A 27,805-nucleotide genomic window follows, 5' to 3' on the forward strand; every position below is an offset into this window, starting at 1 on the left:
TGTGGCGTCTCATCTGGATCCAAACTGTTTGCAAAGGCCTTCAAAATTCGGTTCCAGCACTGAAAGGGTTAATGAACATTAATTTATAATTCTGGTCCTTTAAGTGTTCAATTTGTTTTAAAAGGCCAATCTCTATATGTCATAATTGTATTGTTTCAACAGACTGAAAACTCAATAGTATTTATTTTATATTTAACATTTTAATCCAAGAAATTTATTCAATTTTGAGTGAAGGAGCTTTTTCCTGTGTTTTGCTCTCTTATCTAGAAGGAAGCAAGCTGAGATAGTTCAGACTGCCATCTGAGTTCACATCCACCAAGTTTGTGTTTATTTGAGCAAATTGGAAACTTGAGAGGTGTAAAATTAATGATGCTTGCCACATGAAATCTGATGCCATGGAGAGCTACTGTGGATAGGTGACAGTTGAGCTGATTAAAACATGTGGCCTATTGAAGCAGTGAAATAAAGTTAACAGCGGTTCACATATAAAACTGTTCAGCATTGAATTATGATGAAAAAAGTTGGCAATAGGTTGTGAACTTTGTCTCTAATTCTTTTATGGATGTGTTTGTAAATAAAAATCTTAATTGCTGATGATGCATCTGAAGTAAAGTCCATTATTGACTTTTATGTAAATATTTATTTAATTTCAAGAGTTGTCCATTACTATTTATCACCCTGGTTCTAAAGGAACGGTGTTTAGCTCACCTGAGCACAACATGCTCATGGTGAGCTTTTGTGATCGCTTTTTGTCCGTCGTGCGTTGTGCGTCCTCCGTCGTCAACATTTTGCCTTGTGAACACTCCAGAGGCCACATTTATTGTCCGATCTTCATGAAAATTGGTCAGAACATTTGTCCCTTTGATACCTCGACTGAGTTCGAAACTGGGTCATGCTGGGTCAAAAAGTAGGTCACTAGGAAAAAAAAAAGAGAAAACCTTGTGAACACTGTAGAAGTCACATTTGATGCCCAATCTACATGAAACTTTGTCAAAATGTTTGTCTAAATGATATGTTGGTTGAGTTAAAAAATGGTTCTGGTCTGTTGAAAAACATGGCCGCCAGGGGGCGAGGCAGTATTCCTTATGTGGCTGTATAGAAACCTTGTGAACACTCAAGAAGTCACGATTTTCGCCCAATCATCACGAAACTTGGTGAAAACATTGGTTTCATTGATATCTTGCATGAGTTCGAAAATAGTCCAGATCGGTGAAAAAACATGGCCGCCAGGGGGCGGGGCATTTTTCTCTAAATGTATAAAGTGAAAACATGTGAACACTCTAGAAGTCACATTTTTGGTCCAATCTTCATGAAATTTGGTCAGAAAATGTGTTTTCTGAATATGACGGTTGAGTTCGAAAATGGTTACGTTTGCTTGAAAAACATGGCTGCCAAGAGGCGGGGCATTTTTCCTTATATGGCTATATATGGCTATAGTAAAATCTTGTTAACACTCTAGAGGCCACATTTATTGTCTGATCTTCATGAAACTTGGTCAGAAGATTCATCCCAATAATATCTTGGAAGAGTTCGAAAATGATGCCAGGGGGCGGGTCATTTTTCCTTATATGGCTATAGTAAAACCTTGTTAACACTCATGAGGCCACATTTATTTTTCGATCTTCATGAATTTTGCTCAGAAGATTTGTCCCAATGATATCTTGGATGAGTTGAAAAATGGTAACCTTTGCTTGAAAAACATGGTTGTCAAGGGGCGGGGCATTTTTCCTTATATGGCTATACATGTATATGGCTATAGTGAAATCTTGTTAACACACTAGAGGCCACATTTATTGTCCAATCTTCATGCGACTTGGTCAGAAGATTCATCCCATAATATCTTGGAAGAGTTTGAAAATGATGCCGTTTGGTTGAAAAACATTGCCGCCAGGGGGCGGGGCATTTTTCCTTATATGGCTATAGTAAAACCTTGTTAACACTCTAGAGGTCACATTTATTTTCCGATCATCATGAAACTTGGTCAGAAGATTTGTCTCAATGATATCTTGGATGAGTTTGAAAATGGTTTTGGTTGCTTAAAAAACATGGCCACCAGTGGCGGGGCATTTTTCCTTATATGGCTTTAGTAAAATCTTGTTAACACTCTTGAGGCCACATTTATTGTCCAATTTTCATGAAATTTGGTCAGAAGATTGGTCTCAATGATATTTTGGATCATTTCGAAAATAATTATGTTTGCTTGAAAAACATGGCTTCCAAGGTGGGGCCTATTTCCTTATATGGCTATAGTAAAATCTTGTTAACACTCTAGCGGCCACATTTATTGTCCAATCTTCATGAAACTTGGTCAGAAGATTCATCACAATAATATCTTGGAAGAGTTCAAAAATGATGCCGGTTGGTTGAAAAACTTGGTTGCCAGGGGGCGGGGCATTTTTCCTTATATGGCTATAGTAAACCCTTGTTAACTCTCTAGAGGCCACATTTATTTTCCGATCTTCATGAAACTTGGTCAGAAGATTTGTCCCAATAATATCTTGTTATCTCAGGTGAGCGACTTTGGGCCTTTCAGGCCCTCTTGTTTAACAAATAATTATATAAATATAATTGACATAGATCATAACTATCAAACTGAAATGTATTGTATTAATTGTGTTTATTAGGCAGAGGCTTCTAATGGTTAACACTTTCCCTCTCAGAAGTAAAGTGAAAATGGCTATGTGTAAACAGCATAAAACCAGAACAGCCTGTGTGTAACTTGCAGTCTGTTCAGGTTTTATGCTGTTTGCTGCTCATCAGTATCTAAGGGTTGGAAATGAAGCCTTTAAAACTTGAATCTAGTAAGAAAGGTTTTGAATTAAATTTAACTTTCTAAGGGACTACGAATGCGTCAAAATACGTATCTGAGTGGTAAAGGGTTAACCCTTTGCATGCTGGGAAATTTGTCGTCTGCTAAAATGTCGTCTGCTGAATTTCTAAAATTAGCATTTTCTTCGATTTTTTTTCAAAGAATACTATCAGAATAGCAAACAGTTTGGATCCTGATGAGACGCCACTTTCTGTGGCGTCGCATCTGGATCCAAACTGTTTGCAAAGGCCTTTAAAATTCGGTTCCCGCACTGGAAGGGTTAAAGAAAGAAGATTTAATCTTGTGGAGGTCAAGTAATAAAAGAGGAGACCCTAGAAAAACATAAACAAAATAGAAGATTTAGCAGGAGCGCCTGTGTCTCATTTTTCCTGTAAACAGAAGCCTGTTATCCCCTGCAGAGGTTTGACAATAGCTGTTCTTGCATGGAACGCCTTGAAACTGTTCAAATTAAAAAATTAAGTATCAGGACATACACAAACCGAATGCGAAACAGGCCTAAAAGAGATGAAAAGTCTCTGGTCACAGATGGATTTTACAGGGGGATGGGAAGCAGGGGGCAAAGTGTTTCTTTATCATGCATTTTAAATTTTAAAAGAACACTTTGATGGCCAGCCCAATTTGCATTTTAATCATGAATGTGCTGCTAGAAGATTTTTCATGCAGTTAAATATAATTTTCAATTAACAATAACAAGTATAAAACTCCAAATATATCCCCTGCATTTCTGTTTGATTTATTAAATGACTTAGAAAAACAGATTTTGATTAATTTGGAATAAGAACAACAGCTTAACCGGACCTTTTCAGAGGGTTGATTTTGATGGGCACGGAAAAAAGCTCTCCTGTGAGTTTACTACCCTTGACATGATGATGCGGCGTCTGCGCTGTTTGCTTAAAGGAATTTCTGTAAGAAATATTCTAAATATAGAAATAAATATATTAGACATCCCTAATTTTGGAAATAAATTGACCCAATTTAGAAGGATGGAAGAGTCCAATAGGCATAAATGGGTAAAAACTGTCATAGGAAACCTGGGCAAGATGTATACAGCCAGATTGGGAAAAGGAATGTCTGTTGGAAGCTATAAAGAATCATATCAAAATCCATTTTGGAAAAGGCTCTTTTGAAGAAAACAAATAAATATAATATATAATAAATATATATTTGTGTCACTTTTGTGACTTAGAAATGCTTTGTTGTATTGTCTCAAAGCATGAGTTTGCTACCTTTGTCTTTGCTGCAATGCAGTGCTAAAAGGGGCCATTATGCTTCCCAATGGCTGTTACTGATGCTTCCTCTTGAATGCATTATTCTTCATTTACAAAGCCATGCTATGAAATAAAATATTTACTATGTGTTGTTGAGATTATGGTTCAGACAAAATATGAAAGATAATTACTTAGCAGGCAAGCATAAGGCACATAATTCTGACCATGGTCAAATTACGCAATCTTTGTGGATTTCTTACCAATTAAATCTTACCAAAATTATTGACATCCATCATTTGTAATTAAATGTTGGTTATTTTGAGAGTTGAGGAAGGTAGGTGGTCTTGAGGCAAAAGAAAAGATAACATGATCCTCAGGTAGTTAATGAAGAGGATATAATCAGATCACTGCGGTTTTGTGTTCTGTATAAAAGTGTCTATCTCTGATAAAGTGGGGGGGAGGGGGACTGTATGTACAGGGTGGTCCAAAGTCGGTACCTGTACTGAGAGATTGACACCATTGGTGTGTCAAGGTGGTGTAATGTTGTGTGAAATTAATTGCTTAGGGTTTTCATGTGTGCAATATGTGTTTATTGTGGGTATAAGAGCAATTTTTATTAATGAGCAGGTTTACACCATTTAACAGTAACCACATGGAAAACTAAAAGACAAAATTTAAAGTTTATTCTGAAAGAAAATATTTTATTAATTTTTTATCAGAAAATGACAACATTAATTGAAAGTTAGTTTGGTACCTAAGTGCGCCTATTTGGGCTACTAGTAATTCTAATGAATGGTTTGTGAGTATTTTTGATATTTTATTTTATAGGGCTCTCATTATTAACCCTTTCAGTGCGGGAACTGAATTTTGAAGGCCTTTGCAAACAGTTTGGATCCAGATGAGACGCCACAGAACGTGGCGTCTCATCAGGATCCAAACTGTTTGCTATTCTGATAATATTCTTTGAAAAAAATCGAAGAAAATGCTAATTTTAGAAATTCAGCAGATGACATTTTAGCAGACGACAAATTTCCCAGCATGCAAAGGGTTAAAATGAGTTTTTTTATGTGAAAACTCGGGCATTATGGATGGATATAAAAACAAAAATCCTGGTAGGCTGAAAGTGTAGACCCTGATTAACCCTTTAAGCGCTGGAACCAGATTTTAAAGGCCTTTGCAAACAGTTTGGATCCAAATGAGAAAAGATTAAGAAAATGCTAATTTTAGAAATTCAGCAGACGACATTTTAGCAGACGACAAATTTCCCAGCATACAACGGGTTAGCATGTGCTGACTCGGAAGATGTATTGCGCACATATTTAAGATCGTTTTCACTAAAACTGGTTTATTTCTACTGGATTTTTCTGTTTTCCTGCTTTAATAATTGTGAAAATGAATAAAAGAAGGTTAAAATTTAAGTAATGAACAAAAAAGTGGAAAAGATTTGTTTCTTTTGCTTTTTTATTAAATCGCAAAATATGTTAAACATTTATCTAACTCTTGCTATTTTACAAATTGTTTGTGCAATTATATGTTATTTCCTATACACTTAAAACAGTTCTGCTAACTAAATGTAATTTAAAAACATTTTAGTTTTATGCTCATTACATTATATCGGAAAAATGAAACACAGAACAATTAAAAAGCTTGCAATCTAATGTGCATGTGTTCTAATTATTATCAGCTCTTTGAATCAATATTTTCCTGTCAAATAAGAGTGTTGCATAAAAAGTGAAAACAGTTACAGATCCTTTAGGAGCTCTAAACTGTGAAATTTGGATATGAGCATCAGAAACCATTAGCAAGAACACCATCCAGAACGCGTTTTATTATTTTATGTTACAATGGAGGGAAATACAAAAATTAGCATGCAATGTTGGTAGTACTGAATACCCCATTTTGTTACATTTTAGGAAACACTAAAGTGCATTGAATAGAGGCCAAATTCTAATAAAGCATCTGCACATAAACATAAAATATGATTAATATATAAGCAACACAACAACTTAATGGAATATTTAAAACAGAAAAGAAATGTTTAAGTGTAAGTTACATTTAAGACAAGAAAAGCACCTGTACAACTTATATATTCAATAAAATACACTATAGTGGGGGACATATTGTGTTTGCCCTGTCTGGTGGTTTGCTGGTTTGTTTGTTTGTTTGTTTGTGAAAACTTTAACATTTGCCATAACTTTTGCAATATTGATTGAAGATGGTTACATCATATTTCGCATGCATGTGTATCTCATGGAGAAGGTCAAAGTCAAGGTCGTCCTTCAAGGTCAAAGGTCAAATATATGGGTCAAAATCGCTAATTTAATATACACTTTTGAAATATTCAAGATATCAACTTGATATTTGGCATGCATGTGTATCTCATGGAGCTGCACATTTCGAGTGGTGAAAGGTCACGTTCATCCTTCAATGTCAAAGGTCAAATATTATGGCTTTAAAGCGGCGCAGTAGGGGACATTGTGTTTCTGACAAACACATCTCTTATTATTAATATTATTCACGTCAAATATTATACACGTCTACACTGTTTTTGTGAATGAAGTTAGCTCATTAAATTTTATCACCTAGTGAATGCACAGTAATAATTCTTAACTGCCAGCCCATCAAATGTTTAGGCAGTTGAATTATCTGAGAAAACAGGAACTTTCTTGGCACTGAAGTCTGTTATTGCTTTACACCTGCAAAGTGGCAAGTTGACTTTTGTTTTGTGGCGTGTTTCTTTAGCTTGTCTTGGGCCATATGGGTTTTCTCTTATGGATTTTCTATCTGACTCCTTCAAGATTACCATGGGGATGTCTTGTTGATGATTTCTGATTGACATTGCTTAGAATTTCTCAATTATTTTAGGTATTTAATCTTATCTTATTGGATGTTTGTGGTTGCATCTTTTTCACAGGCGTTTTTTTTGTTTGTTTTGTTTTGTATTTATATTGTACAGTGTTTCCAAAACATTGCATTGATTTTGTACTTAATAATGCATCACAGAGTGCCATATTAGCAGGATTTCAGTCACATTGATGAGCCTGACTGTTAACCCGTTGCATGCTGGGAAATTTGTCGTCTGCTAAATTGTCGTCTGCTGAAGTTCTAAAATTAGCGTTTTCTTCGATTTTTTTTTTCAAAGAATACTATCAGAATAGCAAACAGTTTGGATCCTGATGAGACGCCACATTCTGTGGCGTCTCATCTGGATCCAAACTGTTTGCAAAGGCCTTTAAATTCGGTTCCCGCACTGAAAGGGTTAACCCATTCCCCATCAGAAGCAAATTGAAAACGGCTTTTGCAATCAGCATAAAACCAGAACAGCCTGCGAGTAACTTGCAGTCTGTTCAAGTTTTATGCTATTTGCTGCACATCAGTATCTAAGGTTTAGAAATGAAGCCTCAAAAACATGAATCTAGTAAGAAAGGTCTTTAATTAGATATAATTTTCTTACGGAACTACAAATGGGGAAAATATGTATCTAACTGGTTAAGGCTTAAGCTCTTGCAGGATTATTTGTTTGTGGGTTATAAGGCTGCAGGATTATTTGTTTGGAAGGCAAGGTGGGTTATATAGCTGCAGGAAGCAAGATTATTTGTTTGTGGGTTATAAGGCTGCAGGATTATTTGTTTGTGGGTTATAAGGCTGCAGGATTATTTGTTTGGAAGGCAAGGTGGGTTATATAGCTGCAGGAAGCAAAGGTCATGTGATATCTGTCAGTGTTATCTGGCCTTGCAGCAATAATGACTTTACATACGGACTGTCTACTGTGTCAATGGGCTTGGGTACAATGTGTGTCTTATATTTGCAAGGTACATAATGATTGACAGTTTTGCTGAAAGCTTTGTGTACTTGTTCATTTTGTATGTCTCTTGTACTTTAATGATTTTTAGCGTTAGCTCACAACTAATTCAGAGAGGCAGTTTTGCAAGTCAGTCTGCTTTAGCTACGCTAGGAACGATAACTGCAATTAACTACGCTAGGAACGATAACCACTGCCTGTTTATACTTCACTGGTACAATGCAGCAGACAGCCTGTATGTAAATAATAGGTTTAACCCTTTGAGTGCTGGAACCGAATTTAAAAGGCCTTTGCAAACAGTTTGGATCCAGATGGGATGCCACAGAACGTGGCGTCTCATCAGGATCCAAACTGTTTGCTATTCTGATAGTATTCTTTGAAAAAAATGAAAGAAAATGCTGATTTTAGAAATTCAGCAGAAGACATTTTAGCAGACGACAAATTTCCCAGCATGCAAAGGGTTAAGAGCTTGTGCGATGATATTGGCCAGTCTAGTGTTTATAACAGCTTGTGTGACGACATTGGCCAGTTTATCATTGAAATCTATACATATTGGCTGCTTTCAGGGAAAACGGGGCTTAATGCTGCATTAAAAGTATGTCATGTGGGCAAAATTGTTGCTCAATAATTTAATGAAAATAGATAAAGTATTAAATACACATAAAACAACAGGTACATGGTAATAAGCTTGTTATTCTTTAGCAAGGCAACCAAAATTCTAAAGATGGTTGCCAGTGCAGCAACCAATTGTGAAAAAAAAGGCATAGTGTTGTTATTTTGTCTTAGTTATCTCTATAACAAAAATATGAGGATAAACAATGCACACACATAATTTTTATAACTGAGTTGCATCTAAGATTATGCAATAGCGAACAACTTGATTGCCTTCAGCGTTTTGATGCTTGTAGAGATCTCAGGTACATACATAATGTAAATCTGATTGCTTATGTGAGAAAAGCAAAACAAACACTAATGCATTATATTATTGATAAATGGTGTGAATATTTAAAGATCCATGTGAAGGAAGTTGTAATTGTTTACTGTTTAAAGCTGAAGTTTGAAAATTAACTAATACAAACATAAAAAAAGCTTTTGTTTTTCAATATAAATTTACCATTTACTTGCTTTCTAAATGAGAGCTATTGAGGAATTCTCATTTTTATTTTAACAATGTAATAAAGAAAAAGAACAAAAAAGATAAAATACAAAGTAATGCTTATTTAAAAATGCCTTATCCTTAACCCTTTGCATGCTGGGAAATTTGTCGTCTGCTAAAATGTCGTCTGCTAAATTTCTAAAATTAGCATTTTCTTCGATTTTTTTCAAAGAATACTATCAGAATAGCAAACAGTTTGGATCCAGATGAGACGCCACGTTCTGTGGCGTCTCATCTGGATCCAAACTGTTTGCAAAGGCCTTCACAACTCGGTTCCCGCACTGTAAGGGTTAAAAACCCTTATTCATGATTTATTGTCTAAAGAGTGTTGAGACCTCAATACCAAAAAAGTATTGAAAAACCACTGAAGACAATTAAAATTGAGGAATTGAGGAAAACCCGTTAAATGATCTTTGAAAACTGTATTGAGAACTTCAATAAATATTTTTGATGAAAATGTTAAAATGAATAGTTAGAACCAATTTCAAAATGTGAATAAAACAACGACAATTCAAGTGCACAGAGAACTCCTCCACATTTGACAGTCAATGCCTCTAATAAGTTTGGAGAACCCCTTAAAATCAAGTAGATAACTGAGAATCCCTAGAAAGTAGAAATAATGTTGAAACCAGTCTAAAGATAATTTCTCTGAATCATTCAGAAAATTGCAAACTCATCATAAAACTTCAGCTAACAGTTGGAATCCTCATTGCATTTTTTTGTCCCAGGAGTTCCAAAAAAGGGGGACATACAGCGTGATGAGTGTTGCACAGGAACAAGCTCAGATTCCATTGCAGCAAATGTGTTTTCTCAGCTTGTAAGCTTCCAGATAAGTGTTCCTTTATCCTCCCTTGGGCACTGAAATGTTCATTCAGTCTTCAGTCTTGATGGAGTACATGCATCAGCCAGTGATTTACCCCCAGGATTTTCTCCACCCCAATATGGTTTTATTTAATTCATTCATTTTTGGCCATTGTTGATGGGACCTATCAGATTGTGGGTTTCTTTTCTGCAGATTAAATATCTGTTAAATGGATTTTGTATCTTCATCCCTGCATCTCTGTCAAGATAATGGTAAAATATGCTTTGTTTTTATTTTTTGATTGCTTTTTGTTGCTTGGAGAAGAGTTTTATAAGATTCACAGATTCACGGTACAGCTCAGTAGACGTTTTTATGTCCCCCACTATAGTAGTGGGGGACATATTGTTTTTGCCCTGTCTGTTGGTTGGTTGGTTGGTTGGTCTGTTGGTCTGTTGGTTGGTCTGTTTGTGCCAACTTTAACATTTTGTAATAACTTTTGCTATATTGAATATAGCAACTTGATATTTGGCATGCATGTGTATCTCATGGAGCTGCACATTTTCAGTGGTGAAAGGTCAAGGTCAAGGTCATCCTTCAAGGTCAGAGGTCAAATATATGTGGCCAAAATCGCTCATTTTATGAATACTTTTGCAATATTGAAGATAGCAACTTGATATTTGGCATGCATGTGTATCTCATGGAGCTGCACATTTTGAGTGGTGAAAGGTCAAGGTCAAGGTCATCCTTCAAGGTCAGAGGTCAAATATATGTGGCCCAAATCACTTATTTTATAAATACTTTGCAATATTGAAGATAGCAACTTGATATTTGGCATGCATGTGCATCTCATGGAGCTGCACATTTTGAGTGGTGGAAGGTCAAGGTCAAGGTCATCCTTCAAGGTCAGAGGTCAGATATATGTGGCCCAAATCGCTTATTTTATGAATACTTTTGCAATATTGAAGATAGCAACTTGATATTTGGCATGCATGTGTATCTCATGGAGCTGCACATTTTGAGTAGTGAAAGGTCAAGTTCATCTTTCACAAGGTCAAGGTCATCCTTCAAGGTCAAACGTCATATAGGGGGACATTGTGTTTCACAACTGCATCTTGTTGTATCTGCAAAACTATTTGGTGGTCATGCATTTTTATTGAAGTCCGCTATTGACTTTAATGTATCTTTTATTCCAAAAGTTTTCACACACTATAAATTGTTCTGGTACAAAGAGAAAAGTTTTCAAGCGTATAATTATATTAATATTCTATTAAAAATAACTATTGTCGAACTATATTGAATTTTATTATTCCCCGCCATTGGTGGAGGGTTATTGTTGTGGCATTGTCCGTCCGTCTGGAGCCATATCTTGGAAGTGCTTTGACGAATTTCATTGAAACTTGGGATGAGTATATATATGGATACTAGGATGATGCAATCCAAATGGCATTGTACACCATCTGTTAATAACGGTGTTAAGGCCCTTTGTATCTTAAAAAAATGCTTTATTGAGTGTCAAATATAACACTTTTGTGTCCAGAAGCATATTGGCGGGGGATATCAATTCAACAAATTTGATTGTTAATTATCTTTTATAGACAGAGTCTCAAAATAGTAAAACAAGGAGATTCATGCTTGTGATAGCAAAGTAATTTTAAAAAGGAAAACCAAAAATAGCTGAAATTAAATTGAAGATTCAGCAGGAGTGCCTCTGTCTCATTCTAGTTGTAAACAGAGGCCTGATGTCCCCAGGGGAGGCACTAGCCATGAATGACAGAGAAAGCCTTGTGACTGTCCAAAATTATTTAAAAAAATATATTTTCTGAAGATGTTGGTTGGTGAGAGGGCATAAGGGGGCACAAGGGGCATGTGACCTTGAGTAAGCCAAAAGTCAAGAAACAATTTTGACTGATGCATTCTTAAAAAAATCTATGTTTTCAGACACTTAAAAGTAATTTTTTTTTTCATGTCCGAAAACTTAGATATGAAAAATATTCACAAAATACAGGTGTCCAAAAATTTAGTGTAAAAAAATAGAATTGTCCGAAAATAGCGTTAATTGTATCAACAACTACCGGTAATAGCACGTGCTTGTAAATACCACACCGTATATTATAAATTACATTTATAATGTTTGCACTGCATTGTAAATAATTTCAAATGCTTACTTTATTATACAGAAAGTTAATACAAGGTTTTACTTGGACCAACGAGTTCAATGGTAAGCATGTGATGTACCAATACTCTCTATTATGAACCTGTAATTCACGCAACAAAAAATGCAAACTATGAATTCTTTGTTTGTTCATTTCGGATAGTTGTTGTCTAACACCTTCCATTGTTCGTAAAACTTGCAATAGGGTGCATCACACTTTGGAGAGTTTAGTATTTGTCACAGTTATCTTACTGAGAAGGGGCTTTCGGTCGAAACCATTGTTTAATACTGGTTTACAAGGTTATTTACCCAATAACGCAAATGTAATGGTCCATTACCCTCAGGTGTGCATCTGCCAGGTTTTATTATGTTAACCGGGTTGTAAAACCGAATGATCGTAGTGTCATCAGATAACGAAAATCAGGGCCGAAATTGGTAAAATAGCGCTCTAAAATATACTGTCCGAAAACTAAGAGTAATTAATTATGGACGAAAACCTGAGTGTCCAAAAATTAAGAGTCAAGAAAATTAATTATTTTTGCTCAAAAAAGGGGTGTCCAAAAAGTAATTACGGTAATTGAAGAAAGCAACAACACTTGAATTAATCAAATAAGAATTACCATCCGTTGATTGCTTGGATGGCAGTAAATTTTAATTCCCGGACTCTAAGTAAGAACAACTTATGACTGCCAAGATAGGGGCGTAGCTGGGCTGATTTTCAGTGTACGCAAACGGCATGCTAGGGGGGTCGGGGCATGCTCCCCTGGAATTTTTTTTTTATCTCTACGAAGCCGTACATGCATTCTAGAGAGGTTTCAGACAATATTATAGTGCAAAATATGACGTGATAAACTCGGATATGATACCATTTATCTTTGATTTAAAAACATGTGATTTTCCTTCAAGATTTATATTCTTGAATTATGTCAGGGTATATCATTTAATGTATGTTTAAATAAAACCATGATATGGTATAAAAAAGGAAATAATACTTTTGGATAAAAGTAACTAAAGCTTAATTTGTAGTGTTTAAACACAAATAAGAGAGACACAATAAAGCAAAATATCCATCTTTTAGATAGCAACTATGTCTATCATATTTACTCGATAACTCTAGTCACTTACATCTCGTCTTGTATTCTGTACCTATAGCAAAATACACAATACACGTAAACTGTATACATTCTAATTAATGCAAGGTCTCCTGTATTACATGCATTACATTACACACAAAATAAAAGGGCAAAACGACGCTCCTTTCGTCTGGCAAATACGTCAACGGCCTCTTCCAGATCCATCTATCGCTCTCGGTGTATATTCAACAGGGCAAGACCGGACATGCGCTCTGTTCCCATGGTGCTACAGAAGTATGGCTTCACCCTTCTCATTGTAGAAAAATACCTCTCCTCTGTTGCTGTTGATACCTGTATGCACTGCAGAACAAGGAGACATCTTCGAACATTGGGGTAGGAGTTTTCCGTTGCGGGGGTAAGCGCCGACTCGAGGGTTTTGAATGGCCCAGGAGATGAAATCTGTCACTTCGCCTTCCACTTTCTACACTCCCTGGCAAATGTAACATTGTCGACCTCAAGGTCCGGCTGGAGCTCGGTGAAAATCTCTGAACAAAATCGTCTGTTAATTCGCTCACCTTCAATATAAAAAAACATGTTGCGTCTTTGAATCGGAATATACATACGGCATATTGCATAAAACTATAACAAAAGCGTTTGTATAGTCTGTGCCTCCTGATTTGGAAGAACACTTAATTTTCAGATTTATATTTTGACCAATGGCATCGCAGTATTTTTCAAATTTGTCCCACGGTTTAGTTTATTACACCATATCACTGTATCGTCAAAACATAACCCCTAACATTAAATACATTAATGTTTGTTAATCGCTGATTTACATATACTTAATTTGTATATAATCATAGACCGTTTTAATGCATATGTATTATTACTATTATTAACATTCATGAATAATTATCTCTGAATGTCCGTAAAATTTTTATTATGCAAGTTATAGTAACGCATTTCTGATGGTTTAAACCTTTGGCGGAATATAGCAATTATATTTGAAACTGTCATACCTCAGTATTTTACAAAATTATGATAATTTGGAAGATTTTAAACTTCATGAATTGGCATGCACAGAGTGCACTAAGGTTTAACCTACCTAACAGGGAACTTATACAAATGAACATTGCTCCAGTCAGCAGTCAACAATTGTATTTTATCTGTACTGGATGCTGGCTGGTCTGATTTTCCGACGAAAACATTCCTGTACGTTGGTGACATCAAATTAGCAGCCATTCTTAAAATCGCCCGCTTCGTAAACAATCTATTCGGATACATAGTACAAAGCAACGATAAAGCGTAGTCGATATTTATGTTATAGTATAGAATGTATAGTCACCACCAAAAGACATGTGACCGCGCAAATGGTAAGTCATGCGTATTCTATGAAGTCGAAAAAAACAAAGTGTTTTTTATATGAAAACTCATCTCTCGCCTAGAAAATATGCCTAACCCGGGTTTGGCATCACATTTTATTGCATTTTTCGTTCACTTTAATTTTGTATTGTTTTCCAAACAGCGTACTCCCGTGCGTATTTGCATATGCCCAGCTACGCCCCTGCAAGAAAAGACAGTCATCTGGTTACGATATGTCCCTGCTAGTACATTTTAACAGCTTAACCCATTACCACTTAGATACATATTTTGACGCATTTGAAGTCCCTTGGAAAGTTAAATTGAATTAAAGATCTTTCTTACAAGATTCAAGTTTTGATTTCTTCATTTCCAACCCTTAGATACTGATGAGCAGCAAACAGCATAAAACATGAACAGACTGCCAGTGACTCGCAGGCTGTTCTGGTTTTATGCTGTTTGCACATAGCCATTGTCACTTGGCTTCTGAGTGGGAAAGGATTAAACAATCATGCTGACTGATCATTTCCATTATTATGCTCCCCCAAAATTGTTTAGGGGAACATATAGTCGCCGCTTCGTCTGTCCGTGTGTGTCCGTCCGTCCGTGCACAATTTTTGTCCGGGCTATTTCTCAGCAATTAATGATCGGAATTCAATTAAACTTTATGGGAAGCTTCACTACTAAGAGGAGATATGCATATTATCAGCTGGTTCTGGTCGGATGATTTTTCACAGAGTTATGGCCCTTTGAAATTTTCTATAAACTGTACATATAGTGCAATTCTTGTCCCCCAAACTACTAGACGTTTTCTTTTATCTGAATATATAGTGCAATATTGTGACAAAAAAAAACTTTGGGGAGCATCACCCGTCTCCCACCCCACAGTTTCTTGTTGAAATGGTGTGCCATTATATATGATCCATTAATGCCTCTCCCATTCAGCTGGTAACCGCTTGCTGAAATCGATCTCACTCTGGGTACCTCCTTTATCAATGACTGGAAAGATTTGTCAAGGATGTCAGAAACGATATTATCTGTGACAATCAGGAACCAAGTTACTACATCTTGTGTCAATTAAATGGTAGAGTCATTATTCCCACTACCATTTACCAGAACAGGCTCTTAGATTATTATTTGTCATAGAAGTCTGACAAGTTCTCAATTTCCCCGGCCTGTTGCAGTATTGCTGGAACAGTCTTCTTTCTTACACAGGGTTTCAGCTTACAGTGTGACATCCATCAGCCCATGGTTACAGTTGCAATATAAGGAATTTAGCTGTAAAATAAATTGATGATTCAGCAAATATTTCTTGCGTTCTGTCTTCCATTCCCAGGCCTGGTTTGAGAAAAGCGGTGCCTGACATTTGGAGCCTTGCAACTGTCAAAAAATAAATATGAGCTGCGTTCTGAGAAAACTGGGCATAATTCATGTGCTGAAAGTGTCGTCCCAGATTAGCCTGTGCAGTCCACACAGGCTAATCAAGGATGACACTTTCCGCTTTTATGGTCTTTTTAATTTCAAGGAAGTCCCTCCTTACCGAAAATAAAGTTTAGGCGGAAAGTGTCGTCCCTGATTAGCCTGTGCAGACTGCACAGGCTAATCTGGGATGACACTTTATGCACATGCATTAAGCCCAGTTTTCCCAGAACAAGACTCATATATTCCAAGACATAGTGAATCCAAGAGGAAAAGAGAGATGAAAACTCCTTGTTGATACCATGATCTTTCAATAAAGTATATCAAAGCGCTGAAGGCACTGTAGGTGTTTGCTGTTGTAAAATGTCGTCCTTGATTAGCTTGTGCGCATTGCACAGCAGTGCTTTCCACAGGCAATTTAACGGTCTCTCAGTGGGGCGCTTGAATTTCAAAATCAGAGTCCGCGGGGAAACTGAAATTTTCCGATCAGTGTATTCTGACAATTATTGCAGCTTAAGATCAAAGCGATATCGACTTTGCCAAAAATTTTGAAAGCTGATTTACGATCCTTTGTCGCTTTACCCACCTAAAGGCGGAGCGTCGCTGTATTAGAAAATCAATATTGGCCAATGAGAGCGCACGCTTTGTATGAGCGACAGCAGTAGGCAGACAATACCTGATTGCAGCTGTCAATCAAACTCACGTTATAATAAATCAGATTTCGTTTATGGCGGCCACATGGTCCGACAAACAAAGACTGTTGGAGTAATGGAATAAGCGTTTTATGAAAACACAACTTAGTGGGCGGAGGGATCGCGTATTTGGTGACTGGTCAATTGCCACAGAAATCTTAGCCAATTACTTAGAAGACTGATGATGGCAACCAGCCGTAATCCTCATAGACAACGTAAATTTCATGCATAATTCCGTCAAAACATTTATTTGACTCGTAAAGTGTTTAAACAAATTATAGTTGAATTCATAACGCAACTGTTAATATTTGTTCAAATCTCAAATGGGAATAATTAAATTTGTAATCCGAAACCCATTCCTGTAAGTCGATGTAAACGCGTTTTAAATCCTAAACACACTTCGGAATGTAAATGTTACCGCAATGTTGAAATATTCTTGCTTCAAATTAGCAGTGCAAATTTATTTTGTGTCGAATCTTTTTCTCAATTAAAAAGAGCACGAAAATTATGTAGCATGTACAACTTTGGGTCATTTGCATAGAAAGCGTGCGTGTATTGAGTGTTTTAACAAGCACACAACACATCAGGGGATTGACGCATGTTCAGAGGCAATATTTCATCAAATCTATAAATAGTCACTTAAAATTTATTTGATACTATAGAAAAATGGCAAGGTTTGTCTTAAAGAAATAATTGAGAGCTTTTATCGTAAATATTTACCAGAAAGTGATTTATAAAAACGGAATAAACGGAATTATCGGGTAATAAATAGAAACTTGAAAAGTAGTAAGTATACAGTAATAGAGTTGGGTTGAAACGGATGTATTGGGGAATCTTTCGAGTCGGGATTTTACTATCTATGCGGGAAAGTTTTAAAACAATTAAACAATATATATTTTGAAATGGCTGGGGGATTTTCTTGAAAAGTCATAGTGCACCAAATGACGTCTTTTGACGCTGTTTTTCTGTGAGTTATAACGCACCACAGAACGTCAGTTGACACGTCAGGAGGGGACATTTCTCCCGTACCATCCCTATCAGCCCCGGGGCGCCTGACAAAAATCCTGTGGAAAGCACTGTTGCACAGGCTAATCAGTATGCACAGGCTAATCAGTATGCACAGGCTAATCAGTATGCACAGGCTAATCAGTATGCACAGGCTAATCTTATTTGACATGCATTAAGCCCCGTTTTCAATGAAAGCAGCCAATATGTACAGATTTCAATGATAAACACCAGACTGGCCAATCTCGTCTTTACAAGCTGTTAAACACCATTAGTCATATAAACCCTCTGCAGTGTGCCAGTGATGAACTAAAAAGGCAAATACACTGCGGTTCATCACATTCACATGTATGTTGAGGCAATGACAACTCTGCTAGGAGAATGGCATACCTAGTTAAGGCTTCTAAGCACATACTGATATGCAAAATATGGTCTGTAACATTAGCGTGAGCTAACGCTCACACTAAAAATCATGCTCACTGATCATGTGTACTATTTCCAATGTGTGCATTCATGTATGCTATTTCATTTTCCCCTCCTTAATACAGCTGGTGGTGCCTGGATGATTCAGGTTCACTCAGGCTTCCATGTATCATCCATGACTTTCTAGATTTGTCAAGGATGTCAGAAGCTGTAATGTTTGTGACAATCAGGGGACCAAGCCACTTCATTTGGTGTCAATTACATGACATTTACCAGAACAGGCTACATAGGATTATTTGTGGTAGTTGTCAGAAAAGTTATGATTCCCCTTTCTGTTGCACTTTTGCCGGAACAGTCTACCTTTAACCCTTTTAGTGCTGGAACCGAATTTTGAAGGCCTTTGCAAAAAGTTTGAATCCAGATGAGACGCCACAGAACGTGGCGTCTCATCAGGATCCAAACTGTTTGCTATTCTGATAGTATTCTTTGAAAAAAATCGAAGAAAATGCTAATTTTAGAAATTCAGCAGATGACATTTTAGCAGACGACAAATTTCCCAGCATGCAAAGGGTTAAACAAAGGATTTCAGTTCACAGTGTGACTTCAGTAATCACATGATTGCAGTTTAAAAAAAGAAGTTTTGTGGTTAAAAAAATAGGGATTTGAAGGGATTATTAACAGTCAAAATGCAGTTAAGACAGAATAAAACTCCTAGCTGAGATCTGTGAAGAGGCTATAATATCATGCTCACTGATAATTTATATTGTTTCTATTGTATGCATCAATGTATGATATTCCAATTGCCTTTCCCTTATTCGGCTGGTGGTGCCTGTTGGAATCATGTTCGCAAAAAAAAGGAGTGGAATCCCAAAGGGAATGCTACACAAGAAAATATTCAAGATAATGGCCAAGTTTTATGAACATTCTCAATTTTTGAGCTCAACTCAGTCAATGAGATTTGAGGTTCGACTCCGCTTGGTATTGAGAGTGTCAGTCAGTGCACACACAATCTCAAAGCTCAGCTATAACAGTGTGCTCACAATCCTCCCCAAAGTTAGGGTTAAGTCACACTCAAAACTCAAAAAATCCTCTGGGAAAACCTAATAGAGCATTTTGATCCCTTAAATACGTATTTTGTACGCATTGTGTAGTCCCTTAGAAAGTTAAATTTAATAAAAGACCTTTCTAACTAAATTCAAGTTTAAAGGGATCTTTTCATGTTTTGGTAAATTGACAAAATTGAAAAAAGTTGTTTTAGATTCGCAAGTTTTCGTTTTAGTTATGATATTTATGAGGAAACAGTAATACTGAACATTTACCATGGGTAATATAGCCATTATATGCATCTTTTGACGACTTATAAACCTGAAAATTATAAAGCGTTGCAACGCGAAACGATTGAATAATTTGGAGAGTTCTGTTGTTGTTGTTTAATTTTGTGAAACTACAAAGATTGTTTATATAAACTATAAAATACGTCTCTCGTACATACTTGGCAGGATGGCCAAGCGGTCTAATTGGTTTTTACTTCAGGACTCCGGGGGTCACAGGTTCGAGCCCTGCTGCGGTCTACTTTTTTTTCCTTTTTAAAATTTTATTCTTTATGTTTTACTGGAGCTTTTTAGATCCAATGTTTACATTTATCAATATAAAGCATTTAATGACAAACTTCAAAACATGCCAAAATCTGTGAAAAGACCCCTTTAAAAGGCTTCAAATCGCAACCCTTAGATACTGATGAGCAGCAAACAGCATAAAACCTGAACAGGCTGTGAGTTACTTGCAGGTTGTTTTGGTGTTATGCTGTTTGCACAAAGTCATTTTCAATTTGCTTCCGAGTGGGAAAGGGTGAAGAAAATACGACAAAATTCAAAGTATAGGTAGATCTAGAATATGGTCATAATAACTTAACCCTTATAGCGCTGGAACCGAATTTTAAAGGCCTTTGCAAACAGTTTGGATCCAGATGAGACACCACAGAACGTGGCGTCTCATCAGGATCCAAACTGTTTGCTATTCTGATAGTATTCTTTGAAAAAAAAATCGAAGAAAATGCTAATTTTATAAATCTAGCAGACGACATTTTAGCAGACAACAAATTTCCCAGCATGCAAAGGGTTAAGTATTTTCATTTTACTAGGCTTAGATCTAGATCATCTCAATTTATATTCAAAGTCACGTCTTAACATATTAAGCTTACTAGCTTAACCCTTTGCATGCTGGGAAATTGTCGTCTGCTAAAATGTTGTCTGCTAAATTTCAAAAATTAGCATTTTCTTCGATTTTTTTGAAAGAATACTATCAGAATAGCAAACAGTTTGGATCCTGATGAGACACCACGTTCTGTGGCGTCTCATCTGGATCCAAACTGTTTGCACAGGCCTTCAAAGTTCGGTTCCCTCACTGAAAGGTTAAGCGCATATGAAAACATGTTGGATTCAGGTTATAGGTACATAAATGAAACAAAACGAGAACAAAAGTAAGGATTTTAATGCAGTTATGGGTAGGTTGGGTAACCTTTTCTTCGCACCTTATGATTTCTTATAGTGCAAAAATTGCCTTTATAGTGTTATCACATGGTACCATTCAGGCTGTCCCAAGCTGTTGCTATTTTATAATATAGGTGACCTTGATAAATTCTGATCTGGCGTGGATGATATAGTTTTATTCATTTCTTAACTTAGTACTTCAGAATTTGTCACAGGAAACTGGCATAATAAACAGCGCCAGATTACAACCTGATTGAAAAAGGTGTGCCTGGTGTAAGCTGTCACACATCAAAACCCATTTGAAGCAAAGCTCTTGTAAAGTATAAAATATTTCAGAAAAATAAAAATATGTTTTTATCACTTCTATGCTTTGATGTATTGTCTCAAAGCAGTTTGCTACATTTGTCTGTGATGACATGCAGTTCTAAAAGAGGGCGCAATGCTTCGCAACGGCTGGGACTGATAATCCATTATTTTCAATAAACAATGCCGCGCTATAACAATGAAATATTATGGAGACAATAGTTCAGACAATAAATGTATGAATCATCATTAGTTAGCATGAAAGCATAAGACACATAATGCTTACCATTGGTCATATTTGTACAATCTTGATTTGTGGATTTTTAACCCTTTGCATGCTGGGAAATTTGTCCTCTGCTACAATGTCGTCTGCTGAATTTCTAAAATTAGCATTTTCTTCGATTTTTTTCAAAGAATACTATCAGAATAGCAAACAGTTTGGATCCAGATGAGACGCCATGTTTTGTGGCGTCTCATCTGGATCCAAACTGTTTGCAAAGGCCTTCAAAATTCGGTTCATGCACTGAAAGGGTTAAAATTGCTTACAAAAATGATTCTCATCCATCATTTGTTATCAAGTGTTGGATATATTGATGGTGGAGGAAGGGAGGTGGGCAGGAAAAAAGAGAACATTATCCTGGCAGTTAATGAGAATGATTTAATCATGTCACTGGGGTTTCTGGGGTTTTGTGTTTATGTATAAACTGTTTATCTTGGATTAAGAAGGGGGAGAGGGGGATCTATATATGCCTCATAATGCCTGGCGGTCTAGAGTAGGTACTGTAAGATGAATACCATTTATTGGTGGGTCCAGTTGGTGTTTTGTTGTGGGAAATTAAATGCTTGGGGTGTTTGCAATGTGCGGTCTAGAGTAGGTACTGTAAGATGAATACCATTTATTGGTGGGTCCAGTTGGTGTTTTGTTGTGGGAAATTAAATGCTTGGGGTGTTTGCAATGTGCGGTCTAGAGTAGGTACTGTAAGATGAATACCATTTATTGGTGGGTCCAGTTGGTGTTTTGTTGTGGGAAATTAAATGCTTGGGGTGTTTGCAATGTGCGTGTGGGCAATGTACATATGTCCTGGGTCAGAGAAATTTTTGTGAACAACAATGTTTAATTTTTCAAAAAGTACCATAATTGAAACATGTAGCAAAAATTTTAATTAAATTATTTATGAAGGTAAATATTCAATAGTTGTTTTTTTTCAGGACAAGAAAACCCTCTTTGCGAATAAGTTCTGTACATTGATATGCATCGGTTATTTGGGCTACTTAACCCTTTCAGTGCGGGAACCGAATTTTGAAGGCCTTTGCAAACAGTTTGGATCCAGATGAGACGCCACACAATGTGGCGTCTCATCAGGATCCAAACTGTTTGCTATTCTGATAGTATTCTTTGAAAAAAATCAAAGAAAATGCTTATTTTGCAAATTCAGCAGACGACATTTTAGCAGACGACAAATTTCCCAGCATGCAAAGGGTTAAGTAGGTCTTATCAAAGGTCAACATGTATTGTTGATATTTTATTGGTTTGTCAATATTAAAATGAGGAGGTTATAAACATGAAACCATATACAAAAACACCATCAAGTACATGCTATATTAGTTTATAATGGTACATAAGAGGGGGAAAAATTGCGTTGATATTGGTAGTACTGAATATCCTCTTTTCTGACATTTTAGGAAATCAATATAAGAAAGCAATTCAAAGAAATTTTAAGTGCACACAAAAAGCAGCTGTATTTCAATTGTTATACACACACACACAAAATATGTTTGTACATTCATGTGCAATTAAAAGAGGCTCAAACACGCATGGGCCCCTGATAATTTCAACATTAACCCTTTGCATGCTGGTAAATTTGTCGTCTGCTTAAATGTCGTCTGCTGAATTTGTAAAATAAGCATTTTCTTCATTTTTTTTCAAAGAATACTATCAGAATAGCAAACAGTTTGGATCGAGATGAGACGCAACGTTCTGTGGTGTCTCATCTGGATCCAAACTGTTTGCAAAGGCCTTCAAAATTCGGTTCCTGCACTGAAAGAGTTAAATGGTCAATTATGTAATCATTTAAAACATCTGCAGTTATATCTCCAAAACTGATAAACAGAAAAGCGTCATAACAACTTAATAGTATAAAAAAAGGACATTAATATGCGCAGGTAATTTTTAATACCAGGAAAGCATTACTGTTTAATGTATATGGTAAAATACTAAGGTGATTTAATTTATGAAAATATGGATCTTAGGTAAGTCAAATATTCTACAATTGGTTTAAATATATTTATTCCAGAATATGTTTACAAAATAAGTTACAAACATCTTTAGCAAATTCTACAATTCTACACTGTTTTTGTGAATGAAGGTTAGCTCATTAAATTTTATCACCTAGTGAATGTACAGTAATAATTCTAAACTGCCAGCCCATCAAATGTTTAGGCAGTTGAATTATCTGAGAAAACAGGAACTTTCTTGGCACTAAAGTCTGTTATTGCTTTACACCTGCAAAGTGGCAAGTTGATTTTTGTTTTGTGGTGTGTTTCTTTAGCCTGTCTTGGGCCATATTGGTTTTTTCTTGGGGTTTGTTTATCTGATTCCTTCATGGGGATGTCTTGTTGATGGTTTCGGATTGACATTGCTTAGAATATCTTCATTATTGTTGGCCTTTTATCTTATCTTATTGGATGTTTGCGGTTGTATGTTCTGAACATGTAATTTTTTTGGAAGGAAATACTTTTTGTAGAGTTTTTTTGCCGTAGTAGCAGTATTTCAGTCTTTAGTTATTCTGTCTGTTAACCCTTTCCCTCTCAGAAGTAAAGTGAAAACGGCTATGTGCAAACAGCATAAAACCAGAACAGCCTGTGAGTAACTGGCAGTCTGTTTAGGTGTTAAGCTGTTTGCCGCTCATCAGTATCTTAGGGTTGGAAATGAAGCCTTTAAAACTTGAACCTGGTAAGAAAGGTCTTTAATTAAAATAACTATCTAAGGGACTACAAATGAGTGAAAATAATGTATCTAAGTGGTAAAAGGTTGAATATGCTTTTATGGTCTTAAGCATTATTTAAAAGTATTCCACCAAATTCAGAGTTTAATGTATATTGCTGAATTCTTCAAGCACACTTACAATAATATAAATAAACATTTGTTAATGACTGGCTAGTGAATTCTCTGGCAAAGTATACTTGGCATGCATTCAGAAGAGCTAAGGGTAAGAAATTTACTGATGAGCTATGACAGAAAACATCTGGCGCTAGGTTTATTGTGCTGTGGTGATAATCATGCCCTTAAAACATCGGAACTTTCTCGGAATGGTGCTGTCTTCAAGCCCTGTAGTCATCTGCTAGCTTATGTCGCACATATTTGTTAAACTTCATAAAGCTGACTTTAATTGAAAATACAACAATCATGCCAGAAATAAGGGCCACTTAAAGTCGAATAAGTTTGAATAAGTTTGAACAGAGATTCTTACCCCTGCAAATATTATTATTTTCCTATAATGCATGTACAAATTTCATTAGGAAACTACAGAAAATATGGTTAAACAATCAGGAGACCTCTAGACAGTATCAGTAGGTTTCATCCATTGATTTACTATTAACCCTCTACCCCTTAGAAAAGTATTTAACCCTTTACCCCTTAGATACGTATTTAACCCTTTACCCCTTAGAAACATATTTAACCCTTTACCCCTTAGATACGTATTTAACCCTTTACCCCTTAGATACGTATTAATCCTTTACCCCTTAGATACATATTTAACCCTTTACCCCTTAGAAACGTATTTAACCCTTTACCCCTTAGAAACATATTTAACCCTTTACCCCTTAGATACATATTTAAAACCCTTTACCCCTTAGATACGTATTTATCCTTTATCCCTTAGATACATATTTAACCCTTTACCCCTTAGATACGTATTAATCCTTTATCCCTTAGAAACGTATTTAACCCTTTACCCCTTAGAAACGTATTTAACCCTTTACCCCTTAGAAACGTATTTAACCCTTTACCCCTTAGAAACGTATTTAACCCTTTACCCCTTAGATATGTATTTAACCCTTTACCCCTTAGAAACGTATTTAAACCTTTACCCCTTAGATAGGTATTTAACACTTTACCCCTTAGATACGTATTTAACCCTTTACCCCTTAGAAACGTATTTAACCCTTTACCCCTTAGATACATATTTAACCCTTTACCCCTTAGATAGGTATTTAACCCTTTACCCCTTAGAAACATATTTAACCCTTTACCCCTTAGATAGGTATTTAACCCTTTACCACTTAGAAACATATTTAACCCTTTACCCCTTAGAAACGTATTTAACCCTTTACCCCTTAGAAACATATTTAACCCTTTACCCCTTAGATAGGTATTTAACCCTTTACCACTTAGATAGGTATTTAACCCTTTACCACTTAGATATGTATTTAACCCTTTACCGCTTAGATACGTATTTAACCCTTTACCGCTTAGATACGTATTTAACCCTTTACCCCTTAGATACGTATTAAACCCTTTACCCCTGAGATACGTATTTTGGCGCATTTGTATTCCCTTAGAAAGTTAAATTAAGTTAAAACCTTTCTTACTACATTCAAGTTTAAAGGCGTCATTTCCATTCCTTAGATACTGATGAGAAGCAAACAGCATTTAACCTGAACAGACTGCGAGTTACTATCTAGTTGTTCTGGTTTAATGCTGTTTGCTTATAGCCATTTTCACTTTGCTTCTAATATGGGAAAGGGTTAACAAAGAGCAATACAAGTTTCGGAATGCTTTAGACCCGTGTCCCTAAATATATGCATATAAAATAAGGTAATATGAGTATATGAAACTTGAAAACTTGTAACAAGTTTATCTTCAAATGCATTTGTAGGAACTCCTTGATCTTTTTGATCGATACAGACATAACAATTGCATTGGATTTTTTTCCCATTTCAGTTCATTACTGTCATAATTGCTTTATGAAGATAATTTCACTTTGCTTGAAAAAAAATCAAATATGCATTATTATTGCTGCCATGAATGCCTTGCATATTTTATTTTGATAATTTTGCACAGGTAAAATTCAATAGAATTGTGCTAACAACAAACCTACAGCTGGATGTATTGTGTAATGTGGAAATACTTCTTAATATGATTAAGCTTCGAAAACTTAAGTATGTACATTTGCAGAAAAAATAACTATTTATTTAAAATATTTACACATAATGAAACATGGCTCTCTGTTTGAAGTGTGTGGTGGATGTTTAGTAGGAGTGTTTACTACTGGAGCTTTTAATCTGATGTAAACACCAGGCTAGCTGCAGATTTTATCCACCCTTGATCTGTTATTTTATGCTCTCAAGCAGAATGTATTGGATGCAGTTTCTGTTATGGATATAATTATATTCTATAACAACCAGGAATCTTGTTCAAGTTTGTAGAATATTATTTTGTTGAGTTCCAATACCTGGACTAAACAAAAAGCTTCAATTAGTTAAAAACAGTGATGGAATATAAGAGATGAGTTGGATATAAAAGGTGAGCATAAAAGGATTAAAAAGGTGTTGTTACAGTATAAATGTTAAGCTGTTGCAGGCATTGTTTGTTTGTCATGCAAAGTGAGTTAAAATGCTTAATGGATTAAAAGGTGATGTTATAGTTGTGATATCTGTCGGTGTTATCTGATGGCACATAATAAATGGCTTTTCAGCCGGCTGCCTACTGTGTCCTTGGGTAAAGTTTGGATTTGCTATTTGCAAGTATGATGTGGTGATTTTTCTAGTTTTGTTACGTTGTTCAATTTTTATGTCCCCCACCGCTATAGTGGGGGACATATTGTTTTTGCCCTGTCTGTTGGTTTGTTTGTTTGTTTGGTCAAACTTTAAACATTTTGCAATAACTTTTGCAATATTGAAGATAGCAACTTGATATTTGGCATGCATGTGTATCTCATGGAGCTGCACAAAGGTCAAATATACAGCTTCAAAGCGGCGCAAAAGGGGACATTGCTGTGTTTCTGACAAGCACATATCTTGTTTATGTCTGATGTCCTGTAATGAATTGAGCCTTGCTCTGGGAAAACTGGGCTTAATGCAGGTGAGAGCCGTGCTCTGGGCTTAATGCAGGTGAGAGCCTTGCTCTGGGAAAACTGGGCTTAATGTAGGTGAGAGCCTTGCTCTGGGAAAACTGGGCTTAATGTAGGTGAGAGCCGTGCTCTGGGAAAACTGGGCTTAATGTAGGTGAGAGCCGTGCTCTGGGAAAACTGGGCTTTATGTAGGTGAGAGCCTTGCTCTGGGAAAACTGGGCTTAATGCAGGTGAGAGCCGTGCTCTGGGAAAACTGGGCTTAATGTAGGTGAGAGCCGTGCTCTGGGAAAACTGGGCTTAATGTAGGTGAGAGCCGTGCTCTGGGAAAACTGGGCTTAATGCAGGTGAGAGCCTTGCTCTGGGAAAACTGGGCTTAATGCAGGTGAGAGCCTTGCTCTGGGAAAACTGGGCTTAATGCAGGTGAGAGCCTTGCTCTGGGAAAACTGGGCTTAATGTAGGTGAGAGCCTTGCTCTGGGAAAACTGGGCTTAATGTAGGTGAGAGCCTTGCTCTGGGAAAACTGGGCTTAATGCAGGTGAGAGCTGTGCTCTGGGAAAACTGGGCTTAATGCAGGTGAGAGCCTTGCTCTGGGAAAACTGGGCTTAATGCAGGTGAGAGCCTTGCTCTGGGAAAACTGGGCTTAATGCAGGTGAGAGCCTTGCTCTGGGAAAACTGGGCTTAATGTAGGTGAGAGCCTTGCTCTGGGAAAACTGGGCTTAATGTAGGTGAGAGCCGTGCTCTGGGAAAACTGGGCTTAATGTTGGTGAGAGCCTTGCTCTGGGAAAACTGGGCTTAATGCAGGTGAGAGCCGTGCTCTGGGAAAACTGGGCTTAATGTTGGTGAGAGCCTTGCTCTGGGAAAACTGGGCTTAATGTAGGTGAGAGCCTTGCTCTGGGAAAACTGGGCTTAATGTAGGTGAGAGCCTTGCTCTGGGAAAACTGGGCTTAATATAGGTGAGAGCCTTGCTCTGGGAAAACTGGGCTTAATGTAGGTGAGAGCCTTGCTCTGGGAAAACTGGG

The 27,805-nt window shown here is 36.6% G+C and overlaps 2 protein-coding genes across 3 annotated transcripts in view; both read left to right on the forward strand.

The window, feature by feature from the left end:
• Positions 1-27,805, forward strand: part of LOC127873659 (heparan sulfate glucosamine 3-O-sulfotransferase 1-like) — a 202,649-nt gene that overhangs the window by 102,605 nt on the left and 72,239 nt on the right. The window lies entirely within an intron of this gene.
• The window catches only part of LOC127873661 (heparan sulfate glucosamine 3-O-sulfotransferase 5-like), a 167,409-nt gene that overhangs the window by 96,332 nt on the left and 43,272 nt on the right, over positions 1-27,805 (forward strand). Inside the window, exon 1 of one of the 2 annotated variants that reach the window (XM_052417572.1) lies at positions 26,033-26,240. The exons of the other annotated variant lie outside the window; for it this stretch is intronic. The gene's annotated coding sequence lies outside the window, so the exon portion shown is untranslated. Of the gene's footprint in view, positions 1-26,032; positions 26,241-27,805 lie in introns of those variants that run through there. 2 annotated transcript variants of the gene reach the window in all.

This window comes from Dreissena polymorpha, chromosome 3, assembly GCF_020536995.1.
Source record: "Dreissena polymorpha isolate Duluth1 chromosome 3, UMN_Dpol_1.0, whole genome shotgun sequence".
NCBI lineage: Eukaryota > Metazoa > Mollusca > Bivalvia > Myida > Dreissenidae > Dreissena > Dreissena polymorpha.